This window comes from Desmodus rotundus, chromosome X (assembly GCF_022682495.2).
Source record: "Desmodus rotundus isolate HL8 chromosome X, HLdesRot8A.1, whole genome shotgun sequence".
NCBI classification, from domain to species: domain Eukaryota; kingdom Metazoa; phylum Chordata; class Mammalia; order Chiroptera; family Phyllostomidae; genus Desmodus; species Desmodus rotundus.
In genome coordinates, this window is record NC_071400.1 from 80,914,466 (window position 1) to 80,927,765 (window position 13,300).

Genomic DNA, 13,300 nt, shown 5'->3' on the forward strand with positions numbered 1-13,300 from the left:
ACATTTTTATTTTACTAAGTGATTATACCTGTTTTCAGGGAGCTCAGAAGTGTCGCTATCATTGGGAAAACGTAAGTGGAATGAGAACAAATCACGATGATTAGTGCACGCTAATGAGAGAAACTCTAGAAATTATTCTATACTGAAGTTAGCACTGTTTCAGCACTATATCATCCATGGGAATTCAGGTAACACCAAAACCGGTTTGGGCATTTAATTGAGTTGGTGTAGATAACTATATAATTTAAAGTGTGTATCTTTGGTCTTTCATCAAATCTGTGTCCTATGTATTTATAGTAGTTGGATTAATATGTTTGAAATGTAAGCTCTCAAAAAAAGTTGATTTTCACTTACTGATTCTATTTTGAAGGTGTTATTTTACTTTCTGAAGTCTCCCCACTTTTTTGTTGTAAGGAATTTGTTAGGTTGACTTAAAATAATTTTTTAGTATTTATCTTAATTAAAATACCTGCCTTTTAACCAAAAATTTTAAATTCATTTTCATTCTTTAGTCTCACATCACAAGAAGTTACAGCGTTGTTTTCCTTTCTAATTTTAAGTTAAAAGTAACAAAGTTCTAATGGCTTAAAACAACTTATTTCAAATTTGGAGTCTTAAGATATTTCTTCTTTATTATTCTAAGAGGGAATCAAATAATTTTCTATTAGTTTTAAGGAACCTCCTTGATATCTCACATCTATTAATTTTTAACCCTCCATATTTCCATTTTAGCTCCACATTTACTACATTAAGTTCCTAAGCTGATACTGCTGGTGGAAATCTTGGTTATTTTCAGTGAGTGTCCCTACTGTGTTCCCAAGTATCTTTTGCCCCATGTTGTTTTTGTAAGTGTGAGAACTTCAGTACTGTAATCTCACTTCCCTTAGAACAACGTCCAGACTCATTAACTGGGCGTATGAGTCCTCCATGTGGCCCTGGCTCCTCTGGTCGGCCCCACTCTTTATCAGTTTCTGCCTGCACTCCACCCTCTCCAAGTTCAGCTCTAACAATATTAAACTGATTTGAAGATTTCAGATGTTTTGTGCCCCTCTGTCTTATTAGTCCTTCAGGTCTCACTAAGATGTTATTTCCTTCTCAAGATCCTAAAATTATCAGTTCACCAGAAGCCTAGAAACTTAGGTATCAGTTTAACATTTAATGTAATATAATACCAATATATCATTTTTGGATTTGCACTTGTTGCCAGATTCACTGGTTCAGAAATGACCTCCTTCTGGAACTTACCATATAGTAATCAGTTGGTTTACTTACCTGCCTTCTGCTCAGGCTCGTTAAAGACAAGGGCTGTGTCTTATTTTGTGTGATAAACTTAATACTACCGAGTTCAACGTGGATGTTCAGTGTGCCTGGACTCAAGTGTCCTCCCAGAAACCGGAGAGTATTCTCCGTGGATGGTCTAATACTTTATTTCAACTTGCTGGAAAATAGCTGATCCCAGGGCATCCAAAGCCAGTTTCAATCAAAGAAAAGCAATTCAGCAACCCTATGCATGTGCTGCAAATGGCAAACTGAGAATGCCACCAGCGTACACCTTCCCTCAATACCCCACTTTGAGTCACTTTGCGCCTCTGTAAGCTACTGCAGTGCGGTCAGTTTCTTCATCCTTCTTTTGGGTGCTCACCCCACCTTTGGGATGTTCTTGTCTCTGTTGTCTTCTCTCAAACGGTATTTTTTCCAGCCATCCAGGACACCAATACCATCCCCTAACGACCTCGTGGGGGTCCTTGGTTGGCCATTGGTTACTGTGCTTCTGTGGGCACCTACCACTGTGCACTGAAGCAACGGTGAAACTTTTTGCCTTTTGAGGCTCCTCGCCCACTCCGTTTATCATCTTTGGCCAGTGAGCAAGGTAGTCCCTTCTTGCAGGGTCATATGGAAGTTTCCTTTTAGTTCACCTTCAACCATAGACTTTAAAAGAAGCAGCTAATCCCATTCCACAGAGAGGATAAACTGAAATCTCACCCCAAATAGGAGGCCTCTCATATGTCCAGCAGCAGATAGAGTGTCTCTAACCCATCAGCTTACTTTTTTTTTTTTTTTCACATCCGGAGACTGCAAGAGTATCTTAAGTTTACTCCAATTGGCCTTCTCTAGGAATTGGTCAGGAACCACTAAATTTCCAATGGCTTTTGTTTAGTTCCAGGTAAAATTGGTTGAAGTCCTTGTTTATGAGCATAGGCTGAAGAATCCAAGTTGTTTTGGAATCATGGCTTTCTGCTGACTAGTTCCTCAACTTTTATGCTCCACAATTCCCTCGTCTATAAAGGAGGATAAGATCTTTTCTAAGTCATAGGATTGTTAGGCGGACTAAGTGACAGTGCAGGCAGAGTGCGTGGCGGATCGCTTCTACATGATAACGACTCAATTCAGCTTGGCAATTTTGATGATGAAAACGATGGTCTTATGGCTATGATCGTCTTCATGCCTGTTAATTTATTCTGATACTCCTTCACATTTTCCTAAGCACCACAGAAAAATGAATTAAGTTCGGCCCTTGCTTTGAAGAACCTTCCAGTCCTGGAGAGAAAATGGACAGTCAGTAAAATACAGGTTGATAGATTCGAGCTATGTTAGATGGTGAGAAAAATATCCCTGGGGAGTGGGATCAGAGCATCTCACTCAGAGCCAGGAATAAAGAGCCAGGAATAAAGCAAGGCCTGTGAACCACTCAAGGTTCTGATTAACAACTAATAGAAAGTGACTGCGGTTACCTTAGGTAAAATTCTATGTCTCATCCGAAGGATGTCAGGTAGCTCATGGAATCAATGGAAAGGCCTGAAGCCGGGTTTCAAAATGGGCAGAAATCATCAAGGAAGGCCAGGCAAGGAATTCAGAAACACATCCAGCCTGAAGCCACAAAGTGGGTTTGAATAATGAACTGCTGCCGTGACCGTGACATGTTGGTGCACTCAGAGGCACCTTTGCCACTCGATATTGTTTGCCACCACCGCTGCCAAAAAGTCTCTCAACTATTACTTCTTGTGCCACTAACTTTAGAATGAAAGTTTCCAACAGAGTCATTAATACGGCGGGGGTTGGACTTTTTTCTCTAAAGGTTCCGTTAGTAAATATTTTCGGCTTTGCAGGCCATTTTTCTCTGTTGCAACTACTCAACTCTGCTGTTGCAGGGAGAAGGAAACCAGAGATCGTACATAAATGAATGGGCATGGTGTATTCTAGTAAAGCTTTATTTACAAAGACAGACGGTGGGCCAGATTTTGTTGCGGGCCATAAATTGCAGATTCCTCTTATCAGGCAAGCTTAGGTCACATACTTGGCTTGGTTCTAACTGCCAGCGGTCAGGGAAGAGAAATAGCTGGAATTTGGGCCCCGTTGTCATGGTAGTCAGGGACTTGGATCCCACCAAGGCCCATAGAGTGGTAGATTCTTGAATCCTTAGAGAGATTAGAAGCTGCACATTTCTAAGGAGATAAATGGCCTGGGTAGCCTTCATGTTAGGTTCTCAACAAAAATCTACCAGATTTTTTAATACATTTAAGCCAGTAAGAAGGTATTGGTATTTCTTCATATAAGATCCATGTATGATAGTACATTAGTCAGCTATCGCCATAATATAGTGATACAAATCACCCCACAACTCAACTTAAAACAGTGAGCATTTCTTCTCATGCTCATAGATCTTTAGGTTGCCTGTAACTTGGCTGGTGCAGGCCAGGCTTGGCTGGGCAGCTCTTTCAAGATGTGGGTTAGCTGAGTGCAGCTCCAGGATGTGTATTGGCTTAAAGTCTGCTACATATCTCTTTATTCTGGGCCTGGGATGCAGGGTCACTGGGATGCAGGGTCACTGGCATGCCATGCTTGTGATGGATCACCAGAGTATGAACCGAACCTAACCTCCCAAGAGAACTTTTGGCCAATGCTTATATCAAGTCCACTCATAGTCTATTGGCCAAAGCAAGCCTGACATCCACCAAATGGGGACTACTTCCCCATTCAGTAGAAGGGAAGCAGGGATGAGTATTTACTGCACAGTAATACAAACTATTATAGATAGTTAGTCATTAATAGTAAAGGATTTTTTTTACAGCTAGAAAATTCCTCAGCGATGGTGTCCTGCTTCATTATTTTACAGAGGAGACTAAGTCACAAAGATATTAGTGACTTGCTCAAGCACATACTACATGGCATATTTCTATTTTTCCAAAATATTGAGTTTTAATAGCTCTGCATAATTTACTCAAAATAAGTTACAAATATGACAAAATGCATTAGACTTTTTAAAATATATATATATATATATTTTTTATCCTCACCCAAGGACATGCTCAGTTTAGAGTGGGGGGAAGGGAGAGAGAAAGAGAAGGAGAGAAACACCGAGGTGTGAGAGAAACATCAATTGGTTGCCTCTTGTCCACACCCTGACCAGGGACCAAACCTGCAACCCACACATCTGCCCAGACTTGGGAATTGAACCTGCAACCTTTTGGTTGATAGGACGATGCTCCAACTGCCTGAGCCACACTGTCCAGGGCATATTAGACTTTTGATATTCCTAAGGAATAGGTTCTGAGATGATCAGAAATCAACAAATTTGTGAATGCCATAATAGCAAAATTCACCTATATTAATTTCATAGTGTAAAATAGGCATTACTCCTGAGGAGAGTGCAAATAGAGTAAAAGCCAGATTGGTGTGTGACTACTCAGTCATTACCTGAGAGACCTGCTTCCATACATTGTCTTTCAGTGTACAGCATTTCAGCATGTGTCTCAGCAAAATTACAAATTATCAAAATACTAAAAGTGGCTTCTTTCCATGGCAACATGAATGATGAACATAGTAACCATTAAATCCACGAATCTCTTGTATATGGACACGTATACGTATATGTAAGATAAATCCTTAACCTTATGGGGCATGAATTTTGTTGCTAGATTCTCTTTTCATCTATTTCTTGGTGGTTTACTCATTGCTTATAAAACATATGTATAGGAAGCACGTGGAAATAAAGAGAGAATTAACATAAGATATCCTTAGTATTAGAAAAACTAAGTCCTTTCCTTTTTTGAAACAAATACTTCCGGACCTACTAAGAGTTAAGTGCTGTGTTGTCTTTATTTCTCATACCATCTTTACTCTCCCTCAAACCATGAACCAGTTTGCCCCATGCTCAGGACATTTCTCCCAAGCCTAAGAGGATAGCCCAGTTCAAATGAGATAATAAACGTGCAAGAAGTTTCTAGATAACAAATCGCTACATAGCCATAAGATGGCATTATTGTGTAACAAGTTTCTGGTCCAATATCAAGCAAGTGATTTTTTAAAAATCGGTATTCCTCCTTGGAATTGCGTTAAGTCAGATATTTTGGGATAGCGCATAAATAGTTAAGTTCAAGGTGATTCTGAGCTTCAGATCTGATGTAAAGAGGGCCCAAGACAAAGAGGAGTGATTTTTATAGAATTAAATTTCTGGAGAAAAAAAATCTCAAAAATATAGGGAAAACAGTGTGAGGGCATTTAAAAAATCGGATTGTATTACTCATGATATTTCGTAGAATGAGGAATAGGAAAACAGCATTACATAAAGGAAGCCAGACACCAAATGATACATATTGTATGAATCCATTTATATAAAACTCAGAGACAGGCATGTTGGCAATTAAAGGTCAGATATGGTTACCAGTACCTTTGTGGGGAGTACTAATTAACAAGGGCAGGAGCAGGTTTGGGGTTCTAAGGAATGCCCTCTGTCTTCATCTGGGTGCTGGCTGCATTGAGATGTTTCCTTTAGGAAAGTTTATGGAACTGTACACTTGTGATTTCTACACTTTTCTGTGTGTATGCTGGACTTGAATGAACTTTCCACTTAAATTCAAACACTACTAAATACATACTTTTTTAAAATGCAGGAGGGACCCAACTCAGAATAAAAAAAAGGGGGGGTGTAGCTTTAAGGAAAGCATATTACATTGTTCTATTTTGGGTATTTCACTACGGAGCCCTGAATACTTTATAATTTACCAGTACAGACCCTAAGATACGTGTGTGAGCACCAGTGTTCTAAAGTGTTCTCGAATTTGCCACCATCATGCTGGGACCACAGTGCCACATGGAAACAGGATGCTGCTGCAGGTGGGGGAGCAGGAAGCTGCTCCCCTGGGGGTTTCTCCTTTGCTTGGTTCCCTTAGTGCGAAACCCGAAGTATTAAAGCAGCAGACGCTTGCTGCCATTTGTACTGCACGAAGGCAAATGAGACAGTGAAAGAAACGGAAGGAGGGAAAACAAGAGAAACCAAAGAAATCTGATTGGAAGAGAAAGGGCCGTCATCATCTCTGCATTGACTGTAGGGATCAAGTGTGTGATTCTGCAGGTTCACTCCTCATGTAACTTTCTCCTAAGCATTTGCTATCTCACTTGTCACGTTTTTACGGAGACATTCAATAGATGTTCTTCTCTCATGGCAAGGTGAGGAAAATAACCCCACACTACCCACCACTATACAACTGTTTCCTCCAAAGTACAAGTTAGAGGGACAGATGAATAATCAGAGAGCCTTTCCAGAATTGTTTTTTTCCCCAAATGAGACATTCAGCTATAGCAGCATTATCAGCCCCTATTTGTCACAGTGCCACATGTAGTCGGGAAGGCACATGATAAACACACCCAGGACCCTGTTAACTCAGGGAAGATTGACATCGAGGTCTCAGAATTAGTCTTTATTCAATGTAAAGAGATTTTTGTATAAGATTGCATCTTCCTATTCTTCCCACAAGTGTGTGTGTGCGTGCGCACACGTGTGTATGCCGATACATAATTCTACTGTTGGTTTTTGAACCTGGTAGATTTAAGAAGAGGTAAGAAACAAATCTCCTGAGCATGGGACACTTTTTTATATCTCATTTTGCGATGACTGTACTGACCAGGGGAAAGAATTATCGTGCATTCATTCATACGGACAGTGTAGAGAAAGATGCGTGAAATCGAGGAAGAAGGGAAATTTTGTATTTGCTCTCCACTTTGTTGCGTTGTTGAGACCGTGATATGTGGGGAAGGCTTCTATTTCGGTTCCCAACTTCACCATCTTTTTAAAACTCATTATTTAGTAAGTTGTTGAATTCACAGAATTCACTTTCAAAACTTGTGTATGTAAAGAAAATAATTCATCATTTATCCCCATAAATTTATCAGAAAACATTCTTATACACACATACATAGACACACTCACCAACTCACCTAAATACTGGAAATATTTAATTTTTTTTAAGATTTTATATATTAAATTTTAGAGAGGGGAAGGGAGGGAGAACAAGAAGGAGAGAAACATCAATGCATGGTTGCCTCTTTCGCACCCCCTACTGGAGACCTGGCCCAAAACTCAGGCATATGCCCTGACTGGGAATTGAATCAGTGACCCTTTGGTTCGCAGGCCGGCATTCAATGCACTGAGCCACACCAGCCAGGGCTAAATACTGGAAATAGTTAAAAGTTTATTGTTGACCTTATATTTTCCCCCAGTTAAGTATCTTGTTCTTTATCTTCTCTCCTACCATCATGTACATTGATTGGTCTGACTTATTTTATGGACTTCTGGCTATCAGAAACCAGGTCAATTTTAGTTCTTTGTACAATGCCAAGTGCAGCGCACATGGTTAATAAATGCTATTTGGTGATGATGATGATGATGATGATGATAACTAATTTCACATTATCAGTATGTCCTGTATGCCAGAAATAAATCATCAAACCCTTAAGAAAGGCAAATCTTTTATGAACCTGACATTTCCGATAACCTCCCTTCACCAACCTTAGCCCCTCCCCTATCGTCTCTGTCATATGCTTGCTTCCTCTTTTGTATTTTTCCATAGGGCTTGCGCCTCCTGAACACCACCTTCTATTATTTCATGCTGTTCTGTTCAAGTGTTTATATTTGCACACAGGCTCTGTATAATCTAAACTAATCCCTTCCTATTGTGAATATCTTTCAGTGGCTAGTTGTTGCATTCTGCACACCACTGAGAGAGCAATTGCCAGCCAAATAGAGAAGTCTTTGTTTCCACCCAGCAGCCCAAAATGAAGTGTATGATTTGACTGCTGATGCCAATTACATGGAGGTTTTACCACCAGAGGCAGAGCTTTAAACTGCAAAACATAGTTCCATGTAGTCAGTGTTAGGAGGTGTCTAATGTTAATATACTGTCTGTCAAAAATGCTCCTTAAAACAAACAAATGGCAATTATCAACAAAATATCCTTATCCTGTGATTCTTTTCGAAACTATTTAATATATGAACCATTTAGTGTAGTATACCATTTGAATTAGAAACCTAAACTATCGCCCTGGCTGGTGAGACTCAGTAGATTGAGTGCCAGCCTGCAAACCAAAGGGTCGCTGGTTTGATTCCCAGTCAGGGCACATGCCTGGGTTGCAGGCCTGGTCTGGTCCCTAGTAGGGGGTGCGGGAGAGGCAACCACACATTAATGTTCCTCTCCCTCTCCCTTCCCCTGTGCCTAAAACAAATAAATGAAATCTTTAAAAATAAAAAAGAAACCTGAACTAGCCCTTGATTTATATTTCCTGCTTCACTTATAATTTCTTCTGAATTCTTAGTTGTTGAGAACAGTTGGTGAAGGAATTGAATGAAGGGGATCTTTTGTATTTATTTAATAAAAGGGCTTTAGAAATGCATTAAATATGTTTGTTTCTGCCCAGCAGCTTATCGCCTGTATGTTCCTATTGCTAGTTCCGAGCACTTGAGAGTTGGCCATTTCACACAGCATCATTTGCCTTCTCTCTTCAGCATTTTCAGATTCTTATAAATCTTTACAGTTCACGTAGAGGTTAGCTGGAAACTTGCTGCAGATAAGAAATTGACTAGATATAAAATTCACATAATCTCAGAGTTAACCATAGATCAATATCCTAGATCTTTTTCTCAAAGTAATTGAACATTTTTGTTTCCCAGGATAGCTGTTTACTCACATTTCCATTCTTCACCATAGATGAGTCTTACTTCTTCAGTGTATAGGAGGCTGCAGTTTGCTTGTTTGTTATCTGCCTAAACTTGTATTTTCATTATTGCCAAAGGGAAAACGCTCTCATGTAGAAACCAATTTTATGCCTGTGGAACTGGCCTCATTTTGGGAATAATGCCACGATTGGACTTTATTCATTGTATGTTCCTTGGCTTTGTCATGTCACAAATATTCTTCTCTAAATATGCACTTTTTCTCTCTACATAGAATAGATGAGTTTTGGGTGAAAGCACAACTGTGACAAATGTAATTTTCCCAGAAACCTTCTTTACTTTATTTATCAGCTAGAATTTGTTTGGGCTGAGAGTAACAGAGGCTCGAGGTTGAAGGCCTTCACAAAGACAGAAACATATTTCCCTCTCCCGAACAATCTAGGAGTTTGCAGTGAAGGCAGTCATGATGGATCTTGCCCATTCCTGCCTTCTATGTCACTACCCTTTCACAGGGGACCCTCGTGCACAGGTTGCAAGATGGAATGCCCATGACATCCACATTCCAAGGAGATCGGGAGAAGGGGCAAGGGATGTATACCTATTGTATTTTAGGGAAATTTCCTGGGAGCTGCCATGTTTTACTTACACTAATACGTCATTGGCCAGAAGTCAGTCACATGACTATACCTAAGCTGCAAGGGAGGCTGGGACATACAGTGGCACCTCATTACTGTCCCTTAATATGTTCCGGAACTCATGAGGACTGCAAAAACTGAAGGGTACCAAACAATGAAGCATTTTCTCTTGCGGGGCAGCATCGTGACTCATACAAGTTCTAGCAAGGGTGACAAAGCCGAAGCAAGGGCCATGTGCTGAAACATCTTTTTCTCCTCAAAATGTGATGAGTACAGGACTTGACGAGTTCTGAAGCTGATGAGTATTGAGGTATGACAGTACTGTATTTATTTCTGAATGGTATGTGCCCTGCCACAAAGTATACAGTTATGGAAAAATGGGAGAATAGCTATTGGAAGAGAACATAAAAAAGTGTGTTTTGTTTTTTAAACAGCCTCAAGAAGTATGTACGAAGGATAGCTATGTGTAGGGTGACTTCCTTGCCGTACTTTCTTACATGATTTTCTGAACTTTGGCTTCCTGAATTCTGCCTGTATTCAGGAAGTATTTTTCCTTTCCTGAAATGGAAGTATTTTTTCTCATTTCTCAATATCCACTTATTCTATCTCTTCATGTCCTGGAAACAATTTCTCGTTAATCAGATTTTGTCTGACCCTCCCCTCTCCTTCTAAAAAATCCACCGATTAGTTAAGGAGAGAGATGGATGGATAACTTTGTTATCATAGTGCTCCTGGTTTATATAGCCCCTACTTACTTACTTTGACTAAAGTTAGGTCATTGGTAAATTTTAGCAGTTTAGATTGTTATGCCTAAGAGTGACCTACGCCTCAAGCTAAAATGATGACAATGTACTAAAATTTCAGGACATGGCCCTTCCTGCACATGTACGATAGGCTTTGCATAAGATTAAAGAGCTGCTGCTTCTTCAGTAATGCATGTATGCCAGGCATGCTTTCAATGTTTTATATACATGGTTTCACCCTCAGGAGAACCATGTTTTACAGATGAGGAGCTTGAGGTTCAAAGAGGGCAGATAATGCCCCACGTTCACATACAAAGTATGTGCTGGAGCCTTCATTTTGGTGCAAGTTATGAACTCCTGTCTGCTGTACCCCTTGCTTCTTAGGCATGGCACATAGAAGTTCTTGGGTTCAAGGATTACGTTCTGTCTTCCAGGTACCGTTCTTTAGTAGCAACAACAGGCAAACTTTAACACATCTTGTGTCTGAAACAACTGTGTTTTAAATCTGTTTCAAGTTTACAAGGTGGTGCCCTGGCTGGTGTGGCTCAGTGGATTGAGCACTGGCCTATGAACCAAAGGGTCACTGGTTCGATTCCCAGTCAGGGCACAAGCCTGGGTTGTGGGCCAGGTCCCCAGTAGGGAGCACATAAGAGGCAACCACACACTGATGTTTCTCTCCCTCTCTTCCCCTCTCCCAATAAGTAAATAAATAAAATCTTTTAAAAAATTGTTTTATTGTTGTTCAAGTACAGTTGTCTGCATTAACCCCCCCACTCCCCCCCAGCCATCCACACCTCCCTCCCCTTATTCCACCCCCACTTGGCTTTGTCCATGTGTCCTTTATAGTTGTTCCTGAAAACCCTTTCCCCCCATTATCCCCTCCCACCTCCCCTCTGGTTACTGCCAGATTGTTCTTAATTTCAATGTCTCTGTTTATATTTTGCTTGCTTGTTTGTTTTGTTGATTAGGTTTCACTTAAAGGTGAAATCATATGGTATTTAATCTTTAAAAAAATTTACAACGTGGTATCTTCATGTTGAATATCTGTAGAGGGCACAGATTGTGATTCTCTAAGATGCTTGGCCAAGCCAACTGGTGGAGGATCTTCTCCAAGTGCATGAGGAACCATGACCTGTTCTTTGGTGGTTGAAGTCCTGCTCAGCATTCAGGACCCAGTGCAGATATCACCATGTGGGACTCTTCACTGGTCTCAATCAATTACTCCACTCTCCATGTTCCTAGGACTCTCTCTTCTGGTACTTCTCTTACATGTACTTATCGTTCACTGAAGTGTCTGACAGAGCTGTGTGCAACGCCTGTACCATCCAGTGGAGTTTGTGTTTCCATGAGGCACGGACTGTGCCATCTACCTCAGTCACCCCTAAGCCAAACACAGTATAATTCCATGATAACTCCTCAATACACAGTAATTTTTTTAATTGATGAGTATTTCAATGTAATAATAAACTGCTCACTCAAAATCTATAATACTTTGAAATGAATAAGGTTCATTGTTCCTTTGGTTAACAAGAATTTCATTCCCATTATACTTTATTCAACAAAATATTTATGTAGGGTACATTGCCTCATATTTACTTTCCCTTTTCTGTAATAAGGCTTAATTATGACTTTGAAGTATAGTTGTAGCAATATATGTATAATCTGAGATCTTGATATGTTCTTCTAATTATGGTAGTTGAGAGAAATAAACAGCCTCCCATAAAGAAAAATATATACATTAGCCACTAAAGTCAACATAACTTTCTTGCGGAAGTCAACAAACTTTGTGTTTCTATGCTTACATACTTGCCTTCTATTCTAGGGAGGGGGGATTTGTTGCCATTTTAACAATTTTAACACTTTAAAAAATCTGTTTACTCTGTGAGAATTGCAAATTCTTGCCTATGAGGCAATTTTCACTGGAATTATTTCCTTCTTAGCTTTAGTTTATCCACACACAGTCTCAAATTCCTCTTGAAATTTCAGTTTCCTCAAGGGAAAACTGCCCATTACAAACGAAAGATGTGTTTTTTGAGAGATTTCTGCTTGAAGCAACATGGTTTAAAATATTCTACGTGGTTTCCTAAAGTGGCTAGGCACTTCGAAACATAAATTACAGTTTAGATGGACATTTTAGAAACTCTTAACATAAGAACAATTCATTTATTTAAAGAGGTTTAAGCTGTATATTTTTGTTCACAAAAGGTGAATTCTCTGTTAAGTTTCTCTTGAAATGCTTTTTTCATCTCTTTCATTGGTCTTTCTCTCCTGGTCAGAGATGTAGCCTAGCTTTCACACTAAGGACTGTCGTTCTGTGCCCTTTGGTTGGAAGGAGTTCTGGGGGCATCGGAGCTGTAATTCTGTATCTTTATGGGCACCTTCCCTGAAGTGGTAGCACCGTGATCAGGAAATAGACACCGGCTCTCCTGTTTGTCCCATCCTATCGTCCTTATCTCCCAGGAATGTGGGAGGGACGCAAGGCTGCCGTCTGTGGTGCCCCTCTGGGGCTGGCATTTTTGGCTGACTGCCACCACAATAATTCTGCATAAGAAACATAACACGTTATTATCCTCATGCTTACGGGGCTGCTCTCAGCCAACTCTGCTGCAGCCTGTTGGATAGTAGGTGGAATGAATAGGTCTGATCCATGTGTTTCATTCTGTGGCCCAGGCTTAGAGCAAGCCACGTGGCAAGCCCCAAGGCCACGAGCAGAGGAATACACCCCGCTCACCGTGAAACCACGTCCAGAGTGAGGATACGTAATACTAATATTAAACAGAATTGGGAATAACAACTTAACACACTACACTGTCCTACTAGAATATGACAGCATCAGTTCACAGCGAAGTGTTTTGATGAAACACTCATCACCTTCTGAGGCAGCCTGACATACAACTTGTTCATTCTACTTTGAAATGTATCCTGAATCCACTTCTCACGAGTGCATCTCTAATCCAATGTGCTGGGGGTACTTG

General features: G+C 40.3%; 1 protein-coding gene across 5 annotated transcripts in view; it reads left to right on the forward strand.

The window, feature by feature from the left end:
• DMD (dystrophin) overlaps positions 1–13,300 on the forward strand; it is a 1,965,474-nt gene that overhangs the window by 912,424 nt on the left and 1,039,750 nt on the right. The window lies entirely within an intron of this gene.